Source organism: Delphinapterus leucas, chromosome 11 (assembly GCF_059928025.1).
Source record: "Delphinapterus leucas isolate spDelLeu-1000000601 "Yukka" chromosome 11, BTC_Dleu_Yukka2, whole genome shotgun sequence".
NCBI lineage: Eukaryota > Metazoa > Chordata > Mammalia > Artiodactyla > Monodontidae > Delphinapterus > Delphinapterus leucas.
In genome coordinates, this window is record NC_143139.1 from 2,353,370 (window position 1) to 2,366,605 (window position 13,236).

Below are 13,236 nucleotides of genomic sequence, written 5' to 3' on the forward strand. Positions count from 1 at the left end.
GGCTCCTCGCCTTGGTTCAGCTCTGTATCTCTGAGCACACACCTGACTTTCATTATGTGTTAAATGCAATGGAAGCACAGCATCGGCGGTGAGCGGGGGTCCATATTTATTCTCTTTCTGTGACAGCCACATCCAACGAAAGAGAAAAACAGGGTTACAAATTCCACCCAGGATCTGGAAAGCCAGCTGGGCTGCTGGAGCTTCTGTCTCCTTCTCCATGAACAAACATTCTACCGAGGATCCCTGAACAAACAACGCCTCTAATTGTGTGTGAGGCAGATAGGTCCCCAAACTCCACTAGCCAGGTGACACTGGCTTTGCCTGGCGGACTCTAGCCCAAAAACGTGTTTTTGCCAAAGAAACCCTGTGACTCTGTAACTGGATATGGGCTGAAGTCACTCAGAGGGCGGAAGTGTTGAATCAGGGGGCATTTTTTGGCTCTGCTGCTTTCCCCAAGCTAACCATGCTCTGTGGCCACAGCCCTGTCCCAACATCACCCGCTGGGTTCCACCAGCAAAATAAAACAAGACTGTGGGTTTCAAAAGCAGTTAGAAATTTCGTTTACAAAAACGGATTGAAGTGCCCACCACCGCCGCAGCAACAGATCTACTAAAATTGGAAAGACACAGAGAAGATCTATATCTTCTGTACGTACCTTAGATACTAGCATGGCCTCAGCAAGGGGGATGCAAATTTGTGACAAGGTCCCTATTTTATATGTCGGTTATACCTCAGTAAAAAAACAGATTTAAAAGAGAGGAAACTTCTAATGAGGACCCTCATTAGATGGGTCTCACGCCCAGTAGCCAGTGCCCCCAAGTTCAAGTCCAGGACACATAGGCAGGAGCCTTCTTGCTCCTCTGCAAAGGGCCTCACCCTTGCAGATGCCACCATGTGGGGTGTCAGGGACTGGCAGGCCAGCTGGGTCTGGCGCTCTGACGTGTGTCACGGCTTTCCCGTGGTGCCCTTGTCCTCCTTGCGGCACAGAGCGGCTGCATCCCCCGCCCCGCAGAAAGGCCTGTGTTTTTCACCCACAGGAACGTGAACACGAATCCCGATGAAAATTTCCAGCTTAAAATGGCCGGACCCCTAGGAAAATCTCAGTGATAAAAGGTACTCGTGTTTGTGTCAAGAGAAACCACACACCCAACCTGAAAAGCCAGTATCGACAACCAAAATGACAATGGAAAACTGCACAGCAGAACCCAGCAAGTATAATGTGACCCGACTGGGCTCCATAGGGAACAGCGTGGAGCATGGTATGGCAACGATGAAATGACTGTATTTTTCCAACATTAAGGAAACATCCTCAAAGATGGAGGCAGACCTAAAAAGGTCTGTGCGTTCTCTGTCCCACTTCCTGGCCAGTCCCGGGGTGCTCCCCATGACACAGAGTCTCTGATCTAGGCTTTAAAAAACAGCTTCCTTCTCCCTGTCTCTCTCACTCTACTCCCCACCCGCAACACAGATTAACCAAAGAGAAGTGATCAGACTGAAAGAATATTTATCGAGTGCCAACTGCATACACTGTACCAGGGGCTTCGGGATGTGGCTGAGCAGAAAGACAAGCTCCCTGCCCTAGTTCAGCAAGTGCAGCCAGGCCAGAAAGGTCCAGGGAGGGTGTGGCAGTTACTGGGCAAGGGTGGCCGCAGGGCTGCGGGTTAGGGTTAAGGCAAAGTGCCCGGCCCTTTTCAATTCCAGCTGCCGCAGAATCTCTACCTGTTTGATTGGCCCGTTGAACAAACAGAAGTTGTGATTGTTTGTACGCAGAGAAGTAAACCTCCCTTGACCTGTTAAGCCCCCTCTGACTTAAACAAACAAACAGCTTTAAAAAAAAAAACTGAAACAAACTATACATAGAGTAAAATACACAAATCTTAAATACACAGCTTGATGAATATTGACATTTGTCTCCACCCATGAAACCACCACCCCGATCCAGGTGCATCTAACCATGAAGCGAACCGAACTGGTATATCCTGCAGAAAAATGCAGAGTAGAATCTGGTGGGTCTCTGATACGCCTTTTTAAAGTCGTTTTATTGCTGTTGTTGATTTGATGTTGATGTTTAGAGATAGTTTACTCTTTTTTGGGAGGGGAGGGAGTGGGGTAGGTCCACTCAAGCAGGAGCTAGGAAACATTCTCCTGACAGGCACTCGCCCAGGATGGAATACCCTGCTTGTTTAATGTTTCAGGATCCCTAACATCTAAGAAATGTTTAAGAAAACATTCAGGCTCCCACCTAATGCTGCCATGTATTTGCATCCTTCCTGTTTAGAAAGGGGTGTGAAGCAGCTCAACTTTCAGATGGAATCTGGGTGCTTTCTCTCGTAGAACACCGCAGACTTAATCCCTCCAGCCTTTTATTTTTTAAATTTTTTTGCGAGCCATTGCTTTTCCTGGGAGAATAGCAAATGATAGAAGATATTATTTTCAGGTCTTCAACTCTCCCTTTTCCAGCTTTGTCTTAGAATTTAAATGAACAGAATAAAAAAAAAATTTTTTTAAGGAAAAACAAAACAGAGAATTCCCTGGCGGTCCAGTGGTTAGGACTCAGCACTCTCACTGCTGGGGGCCAAGGTTTGATCCCTGGTCGCAGAACTAAGTTCCCACAAGACCAAGTCATACATCGTGGCCGGGGAGGGGGGAAAAAAAAAAAAGCAAAGCAAAACAAAACAAACACCTCCCACCCTCAGTGTGGAACACGATCCATGCATCAGAATGGAACAACCAGCTCTCTCCCAGAGCCAAGGATAATTTAAGATGATCTAATTTAAACCATGGGATTCTTTGTTGTTTTTTTCTTTTTTCAAATTGAAGTATAGTTGATTTACAATATTGCGTTAGTTTCAGGTGTACGGTATAATGACTGAGTATTTTTGCAGATTATACTCTACTATACGTTATTACAAGATAATGGGTATAATTCCCTGTGCTGTACAATATATCCTTGTTGCTTCTCTAGTTTATGTTGGTTTGGCCAAAAAGTTCGTTCGGGTTTTTCCATAAGACGTTCCAGAAAAACCCAGACAAATTCTTTGCCTAATCAATATACAGTCGTTTGTTAATCCCATACCTCTAATTTGTTCCCTCCCCTCTTCAACCATGAGATTCCTTATGGTGGTTAAGGATTAACAAATGCTCAAATCTTAAGCACTTCCTATCTTATACTATAGAACACAGAAAAATATTAGCATATGAATTCACATAGTAGCCACGGCTTTCCGTCGGTGTACGATCCCTTACAGGGTGTTTGTAGTAAATGCTACGTTTATATGGAACATTATGATGGGCGGGTAGTAGCCTAAGGAAGCAGATGGGCCGTTTCTAACGTGAAGCGCCACACAGCGCTTCTGAGGTCACAGCGCAGCTCACTCACTTCCGCTCTGCCTGCTAGGACAGCTTCTTAGCTTACATATTATTTTTCAAAGTATGTCAAACTTTTAACATCTATATATAAAATTGGGAGAATGGAGAACCAGGCAAAAAGGGGATCCCAAAGGTGGGGATTCCCGTTTCCCCACAGCACTTTTTCTTTTAAGATATTTTATAATTTATTTCTTATTTCTTTATTTATCCGCCCTCCACCCAGCACTTTTAACAGCCGCTCCCACCGTCACTCTGTCTGGAGTGGCTGCTTTTCCTCGCCTGCTGCGGTTTGTCAATTAGCATCCCCATCACTTAGTGCCACAAGTGAGCCCGTGTCTGTGGACTTCTGCCCACGTCTGATTATCCTTCCAGACGCACAGAGTTTTACTGAAACATCGTACAAAGGCAAGCCTGCGTGCGGGGTTCCCAGAAGCTGTGCAGGCCCAGGAAAGACCCCATGACTTTGAGAAGGTCACTTCTCATTTTCCACCTTGTTTTCTCCACTTGTAAAACCCGGCGCTGTCCTCACACGTCCTCACGGCGTCTTTGAAGCTTCAAAGGGAAGAATCGTCCAATCTCTAGGTTTCCCTCTTCTGCCCAAATGCTGACGGCTTTAGTCCCCGCAACCAACTAAATCAAGGAATTCTTTTTTTTTTTTTTTTGCGGTACGCGGGCCTCTCACTGTTGTGGCTTCTCCCGTTGCGGAGCACAGGCTCCGGACTCGCAGGCTCAGCGGCCATGGCTCACGGGCCCAGCCGCTCCGCGGCATGTGGGATCTTCCCGGACCGGGGCACGAAGCCGTCAGTGTCCCCTGCATGGGCAGGCGGACTCCCAACCACTGCGTCACCAGGGAAGCCCAATCAAGGAATTCTTGATGGTCCACAGCAGGCATGGACAACTTGAAAGAGTTACCTGAACTTTTCGGCTTTAAACAGTACGTTTAAACAGTACTGTTTAAAAATAAACAGCAAACAACAAACAAAGAACCTCACTGAGTTCAGAGCTGAGACAAATTTTTCCAGCTTTAGGGACAGTGTGGACAGGGTTTCCGTGCTGTGTTCATGCCCTGACACAGGGGGGAAGCCATGCTTGGAGTTAGTGGCCTCTTTGGGAACGACTGGCAATCACGAAAGCTGCGGATCCCATGATGTAAAGATGGGATTTTGTCTCCAACTATCTATCTTCTCTGTGGTGTGAAGGGTTAACACCAGCAAGGTGAGATTTTGCTTTTGTACCCCTTGAGTTTCTGGCTGTCTTTTTTAGAACATTTAACCCTATCCTCTTGGCAGAAAAGGGGACCTGGCTGTGAACTCGGCATCAGGGCCGACCCTTAGTCCTCCTCTGGGTCTGACATGATGTAAGAAATGTAAATGCTCTGGTTCATCCAAATAGGGCTTTTTTCCAGCAAAGCCTGGCTCAGTGCCAGCACCCTTCCAGAAGGGAATAACCTTCAAACTCCAGCCCCGTAAGGCTGCAGACAAGACAGCAGAGTCCCAGGCCCGATATGGAGTTTACAAAGCAGTTCTGAGTAGGATGGATCTTAATCCCCTCCCTGCCTTTGAAATATTTATCAAGATATGACAGACCTACGAAGATCCTGACAAAAGTGACCTTTCCCGGCAGAGAGAACATAGCCTCAGGCCGGGGAGAAGAAGTCAAGCCAGCTGTCCACCCAGGTGGTGAGAGTTCGGAATTTACTCAGCCCTTGTGAGTTCCACGGCCTATGCCTACTTCCCTTGGAAAAGAGAACTGAAACTGGTTAAAAATAGCTCTTCTCCAACCCCACCAGCCCTCTGCACTGAAACTCCCGAGAGAGCCCGGGGTGCAGCACCCACGCTCACAAACAAGAAACAGCGCTCGGTAAAGATGGATGCATGCTCTGTTTCTGTAAATAAGTTCATTTATATCATTTTTTTAGATTCCACATATAAGTGATATCATACAATATTTGTCTTTCTCTTTCTGACTTCTTCACTTAATATGATAACCTCTAGGTCCATCCATGTTGCTGTGGAAATAGACTCACAGGCACAGAAAACAAACATAGGGTTACCAGAGGGGGTGGGGGGAGGATAAATGAGGAGCTTGGGATGAACAGATACACACTACTATGTATAAAATAGATAAACAACAGAGACCTGCTCTATGGCACAGGGAACTACATTCAATGTCCTGTAATAACCTATAATGGAAAAGAATCTGAAAAAGAAGAGATACATATTGTGTACATATATGTGTACGTATATACAGACGTGTGTATGTACATACAGCTGAATCACTTTGCTGTACACCTGAAGCTATTGTAAATCAACTACACCCCAATTAAACATAAAAGGTTAAAAATACTAATGTGTAGGAGCCCCTCCTCTCTCCAGGTGTTCTGCCTTTCCCACCTCCGCCTTCTCTGCAGGAGTAAACTAATCCTTATTCCCAGAGCACTTTGCCCTCTTCTGATCCTGCCCTTCTCTCCTTGCCCTTGACCACACTCCTCTTTTCCCAGCACTGCCCCCCTGCAGCCCCCCCAAGTTCCCTGAGGGTCTTCTCACCCAGAGGTCGCCTGCACCTAGAGGGAGGGGCTGTTCCTCGGATAAAGGGCTAATACGGAAGTAACCACTAGAGGGTGACATAATTACACACAAGCGGCTTCCTGGGGCCTGAGTGAGGCCAGAGCCGGCCAGGCGTCCCGCTGGAGGCCCGGAGATGGAGCCACTCACAGTGGTGCCCGCAGGCTCCGCCCTTGCGGTCTCTGTGTCTCATACACACACACACACACACACACACACACACACACACACACACACACACACACACACTTTGGCCGTCTACCAACCAGGGCCTTAGGTGTTGCACACGGAAGCCACCCCTCGTCATGGCCCACGACCGTTCATGGCGGGCCAGCATCTCAGCCACTAGGCAGGTGCTGTTTTCACGGCCACTCCTTCTTGGTGTCGCACAGCAACTGCGCCCTAGCCAGCTGCACTGACAAACTTAACATGCACCTCAGGGCAGCGGAGCAGTGATTTAGAAAGCGGCTCTAGGTCTAGACCACGGCGTTGAAATCCCAGTTCTGTGGGCCGGATTGTCTTGATCACTTACCTCTGTGCCGTGGTTTCCCCACCAGGAAACAGAGGTAGTAATGGAACCTACTTCACAGTCATGTAGGTGGATCTATGGGAGGAAGAGCTGAGTCATACTCGTAAAGACCTTCAAAGAATGTCTAACACATAATAAATGTGCAATAAATAGCTGGTATTCTGGGGACTTCCCTGGTGGTCCAGTGGCTAAGACTCCCCGCTTCCACTGCAAGGGGCCTGGGTTTGATCCCTGGCTGCGGAGCTAAGATTCTGCATGCTGCGTGGTGCAGCCAAAAAAAGAAAATAAGTAAAATCAGCTATTTTGCCGATGGCCAGGAGCCGTACTCGGAGGTTCCGTGCATTATCCCGTTCAACCCTCACAAAGCTCCCAGGATAAGAACATCACTAGTCCTACTTTACAGACGAGAAAACCGAGTCTCCAAGTGATGAAATAGCTCGTCCAAAGTCACAGAGCTGATAAGTGATGAAGTCAAGGCTTTGACCCCAAATCTGTCTGACTAAAAACCCACGTTCTATCACTACCTCACGGGGAAAACTTCGGACTTCACACCAGAGACTCAAAGGCAAAAGATGGTGGTGGGGGGGGACATAATTATTTTAAATATTATTTGTGTTTTACTAAAAAAGGAGAGACTTCAAGAAGTATAATTTCACAAAAGTTTTAAATCAGGAGAAGGAAAACCAGGGGGTGGGAGGTTCCAGCAGTACCTGGGAAACCCACTGGATGTGCAAATTCTCGGCACCGCCCCCCCCCAGACATCTGACTCAGAGACCTTCGAAGTTACTCTGATACACATGCAAGTCGGAGAAGCCCAAGAAAGCATGAGAGTTGGTGATGAAAACCTAGGTCAGAGGAAAAAGGATGGATGTGTGTCTGGCAGACTCCGAGTCCGGGACTGTCTCTTGCTTTTCTGAATGGAGCACGACTCTTTCCGACTCAGGGAGGAGAGAATGAGGGGCACAGAGACAGGGGGCTCCCCCGACGTGAGGGACCATCTCATCACGCTCTTGCGAGTTTGCTGTTTCCGCTCCTTTAACCTGCGCATTTCTTAAAAACAGGAAATAACATTTTTAAAATGTTTAACTTTCAGTAAGGATGTATCTGTACAATTTGGGGGCACATCCATGTGGGGCTTTTTTGATGGTTCATTTATAAAAGACAAAAACAGAACAGTGGGGCTTCCCTGGTGGCGCAGTGGTTGAGAATCTGCCTGCTAATGCAGGGGACACGGGTTCGAGCCCTGGTCTGGGAAGATCCCACATGCCGCGGAGCAACTGGGCCCGTGAGCCACAACTACTGAGCCTGCGCATCTGGAGCCTGTGCTCCGCAACAAGAGAGGCTGCGATAGTGAGAGTCCCGCGCACCGCGATGAAGAGTGGTCCCTGCTTGCCACAACTAGAGAAAGCCCTCGCACAGAAACGAAGACCCAACACAGCAAAAATAAATAAATTAATTAATAGACTCCTACCCCCAACATCTTCTTAAAAAAAAAAAAAAAACAGAACAGTGTTTATTAGCTCCCTCCTAAAGGCCAGGTTCCCCCAAGGGCCCTCCCTTTCCCCTGCGTGGTTTTTCTCAATGAGTTGTCACCACAGTTCTGTGACCAGGAGTGACTTTTCACTTTATAGATGAGGAAATTGAAGCTCAAAGCGCTGAAGCCACCCTGCCAGAGGGCACGCAGGCACAATGGAAGAGCCGGGACTCCACCGCACAACTTGGGCTGCAAGTCTGGGGGACACTTAACTCCTCAGGACACCGCCTGGGGAACAGCCCTGTGTCAAGGGGCCTCGAGTCACAGGCACCTAGGGAAGCCCCCCTCGGACCTGGGCCGTCCCAGGAGTCAGTCAATGTCTCAGTGGTCCCCTCTCACTGCCCCCAGGGTGTGAGGCACTAAGCTCTATTGTAGGGCAAAACGAGGAGAAAGACAGCTGATTTAAAATAATTTTTTCCCAAGGCAATCTCTGTTCTAAAAACAGTAGCAAAGTCCAAACCATGAACTAAGAATTTCTGACTTCAGATGCCAAATTCCAGTTCCAGATAGACAACAGTTAAAATAAAGTTTCTTATTCTTGAAAGAGAATAAAGAGAAAAAGCTAAGAATTCTTTGAAAAGGTGACTCTTTTTGGGGGGCCACGTCGCATGGCTTGTGGGATCTTGGTTCCCCGACCAGGGGTTGAACCCGGGCCCTCAGCAGTAAGAGTGCAGAGTCCTAACCACCGGGCCGCCAGGGAATTCCCTGAAAAGGAAATTTTCAATATTCTTCAATACTGAAGAATCAGAACAATGTATGACAATGTATGTTTGCTATTATGGCATTCTTATTTTTTCCTAAACTAGTAAGGTAAAGCCAGCCTGTTCTCTAAATAAATTTCCACCCTATGTAATGACTTTCCTCTCATCAACCCTATTCAAATTCGAGGCTTCTCTGTACTGGTCCTCTAAACTGAGAACATTTTATTTATAACCATCACTCCATTGGCACTTACCCCACTGATAATATGGAAACTATTTTGTAGCGCGTTGCTGGGTCCTGAGTCCTAAGAAGCAGACATACCCTCTGCATCTTTGTCTATACTCCAGGGCACAGAGCCGTGCACACCAGCTGTAGGAACATTTCCTGAACGACCACATGATTGAAAACCCACCTTCCCAAGCGTTCAGTGCTTGGAAATGGCTACATGTACAATATGGCTTGTTTTATTTTAGGGTTGTCATAGCTACCTGGTTGGTAACAAGTACCGAAGGTGTTTGTTAATAATAACTGATACTTGGGGTTATTTGATCGAAGTATTTCTAATCCTTTGGTCGGGCGCCTGAAAATATTAAGATATATGTTAGGCTTCCCTGGTGGCGCAGTGGTTAAGAATCTGCCTGCCAATGCAGGGGACACATGTTCAAGCCCTGGTCCGGGAAGATCCCACATGCCGCGGAGCAACTAAGCCCGTGTGCCACAACTACTGAGCCTGCGCTCTAGAGCCCGCAAGCCACGACTAGTGAAGCCTGTGTGCCTAGAACCTGTGCTCTGCAACAAGAGAAGCCACCACAATGAGAAACCCGTGCACCGCAACGAAGAGTAGCCCCCGCTTGCCACAACTAGAGAAAGCCCGCGTGCAGCAACGAAGACCCACGCAGCCAAAAAAAAAATTAGTTAAAAAAAATAAAATAAATATTTTAAAAAAGAAAATATATGTTACAGTTAACACTCAAAAGTTGCGAACAACATATTTCAAATGCAGCCGCATTTCCAGTGTAAAAGGAAGCGGTGTCCATTCATCCGGGGGCGATTATTAATAGCACCCCATCTCTTTCCCATGAGTTTTTCCAGTTTGTACATGAAAGGGCACAGTCATCCTCAGGAGAGGGCTCCAGCTACCCAGACCTCAAGCCCTTATTTTTATTGGGGTGGATAAAGCCCTTGTTTACAGGATACAATGAACGAATAATTTGGGAGAGAGTAAACAAATATTTCGGGGTGTTCCAGCAATTTGCTGACGTGAGGACAATTTTCACCTATTTTTCCTATTTATTTACATCTTCATTTCACAATGTTGGTTCTGTTTAAATCTTTTCATTTTTAATTGTGGTAAAATATATATAACGTAAAACTTACCACCTTAGCCATTTTAAAGTATACAATTCAATAGTGTTAAGTACATTTACATTGTGCAACAAATTTCCAGAACTTGTTCATCTCGCAGAACTGAAACTCTGTGCCCCAAAACAGCTCCCCTCCCTCAGCCTCTGGCAGCCACCCTTCTCCTTTCTGTTTCTGTGATTCTGACTATTCTACATGCCTCATAGAAGCGAAATAATACAGTATTTGTCTCTGTGAGTGGCTTACTTCACTCAGCATGATGTCTTCAAGCTCCCTCCATGCTGTGGTGTGACAGGATTTCCTTCCTTTTTAAAGGCTGAATAATATTCTGTCGTATGAAGAGACCGCCTTGTGTTTATCCATGATCTGTGAGGGACACTTGGGTTGCTCCTACCTTCTGGCTGTTGCAGACAATGCTATGAACTTGGGTGTACAAATGGTGCGTCTAGACTCCGCTTTTATTTATTTTTGGTATATGCCCAGAAGTGGAATTGCTGGATCATAAGGTAGTTCTATTTTTAAGTTTTTGAGGAGCCTCCATACTGTTTCCCACAGCAGCCGTACCATTTCACATTCCCACCAACAGCACGCCAGGGCTCCAATATCTCTACCTCCTCGCCAACACTTGTTATTTTCTGTTTTATTCATTGTAGCCATCCTAACGGGTATGAGATCATATCTTATTGTGGTTTTGATTAGCATCTCCCTAATGCTTAATGTTGAGCATCTTTTCCCCTGCTTGTTGACCATCTGTATGCCTTCTTTAGAGAACTGTCTGTTCAAGTCCTTTGCGCATTATTCAGTGAGGTTGTCCTGTTGTTGTTTCTAGTTAAATCTTCTCCTTGCACTCAGTGAATCAAGTCCTCACTACGTCTTACCTTTTCTCTAATCAAGAGGTGCCCCAGGATACTCTCCTGCTTAGAATTACTTAGGAATAGAGAGAATGTTGCCTTGAAGTGGGGAAGTAGTTGGAAAGGCACGATCTTATAAACCTCAGATATCCATTGCTACTGGTGGTCCAGAAAAGTTTTGACATGTATGAAGTCTTTTGTAAAGAGATTATATAATTGTTATCGTTCTCATTCACTTCAGTTCAACCACATTTACAGAGCGCCTACTGCGAGGCATCCATTGTGCCATGGATACATTAGAGTTAACATAAAGCACACACAACATGTTTTAACTCCTTTGATCCAACGCCCACCAGCTAGACTCTGGGTCACTGTTTCTGGACACCTACATTCTTTTTTTTTTTAAATAAATTTATTTTATTTTATTTATTTTAATTTTTGGCTGAGTTGGGTCTTCGTTGCTGCGCACGGGCTTTCTCTAGTTGCGGTGAGCGGGGGCTACTCTTCGTTGCGGTGCACGGGTTTCTCATTGCGGTGGCTTCTCTTGTTGCGGAGCACAGGCTCTAGGCGCGCGGGCTTCAGTAGTTGTGGCTTGTGGGCTCTAGAGCGCAGGCTCAGTAGTTGTGGCACACGGGCTTAGTTGCTCTGCGGCAGGTGGGATCTTCCTGGACCAGGGCTCGAACCCGTGTCCCCTGCATTGGCAGGCGGATTCTTAACCACTGCACCACCAGGGAAGCCCTGGACACATATATTCTTGAATGAGGAGTTTAAAAGCTACGGATCTCTTCTGATCTTTCCTGCCTCTCTGTGTGAGGAAGCATACATCCTTTTTTTTTTTTTAATATTTATTTATTTGGTTGTGTCAGGTCTCAGTTGTGGCTCGCAGGCTCCTTAGTTGAGACATGCGGGCTCCCTAGCTGTGGCATGAGAACTCTTAGTTGCAACATGCATGTGGGATCTAGTTCCCTGACCAGGGATTGAACCCAGGCCCCCTGCATGGGGAGCGTGGAGTCCCAACCACTTCGCCACCAGGGAAGTCCCAGGAAGCATACATCCTTAAGTAAGCCTGATCTTTGGGTTGGGCCTCACAATTTTCCCAGGCCCCACCCAGATGGAAAACACACCCTATCTAAAAAAACAGTGTCTTTAAAATTCTTGGTAAAGTTCTAGAGACTCTGTACACAGGGCTATCACCTCTGCTTCTAAACAGAAGTTCAGAACTCATTCAGAAAAAAACTTCACCTCGGTTGCGAGCTGCTGAATCATACAAAAGTCTCGACCTGGGCTCAAAATACGAGTGGCTGTCCACGGGCCCCTCTACATTGATACACATCTTCTCTGGTCCATAATTCCCTCCACCTATTTTTGTGCCCTAAATCACAGCCTAAACTGAAACCCCCAAGAAGCCAGTGCACGTGAAACTATCCCTATTCTCGGGGTTGCATTAGGAACAATGCGAAATGTCGGGCTGAGACAGGGCTCAGAGAGGCTCATGGTTTCCCAGAGGGTAACTGTTGAGAAGATCCCTGGAGATTATCCAGTCAATCTGCCCTAGTGAAACACAAGGAAACTGAGCCGCACAAAGGGGACACTTCCTCCATGCCCCAGACTCAGCAGAGAGCTCACCTGATGCCACTCTGTTTCCCCACTAATGTGCATTTTGTAAGATACTTCTTGATGTTTCTTCTCCTGTTTATTGAACGTGAACACAATCATATTGCTGAAAATCCTTGTCATATATGTTTGAACGCCTTACATAAAAGGTCCCGAATTAATACCACTCTAGAGTTAAACTCAAGAAAAAACTTCGCGAGAGCTAGGAGCAGGTGGTCAACTTCTCGAGAAAGTGCTTCCGGGCACACCTGAACTACTTTTCAGACTTGAGAGCAGCAGCGGGTCTGGAGGAGGGGCACGGCTAACTAAACCCCTCCTCTTCAGGTCAGGCCCCCCCCGCCACCCCATTGGTGGTCTAGCACTTTGTTTTGCGACAAGGAGGGTTAAGGTGTTGTGGATTAAGACCTTGATATCAACACAAACACATCTACATCCACAGAACAACAGGAAAAGTCACTTCACGTAGCGCGTAAGGTGAAAGTTTAGGTGGCAGTGACTGAGGCCAGTGTAGGCCTAGATCCAGCCCAGGAGAAGAGTGCCAACCCAGGTGCAGCGCAGAACCGAGACTCTCACTGCACAGCACATTTGGAATCCTCTAGATGACCACACAACCCTGCATGATTCCAGGAGGGTTATAGAAATCTCTGGGCCTTGCACCACGTGCATCGTGGGTTGAAGGATTTGGCTTCTGCATTTCCTGATTTCGGAACA

General features: G+C 46.8%; 1 protein-coding gene across 1 annotated transcript in view; it reads right to left on the reverse strand.

Annotated features, from left to right (window-relative positions):
- Positions 1-13,236, reverse strand: part of WNT5B (Wnt family member 5B) — a 94,352-nt gene that overhangs the window by 31,744 nt on the left and 49,372 nt on the right. The gene's annotated exons all lie outside the window — the stretch shown is intronic.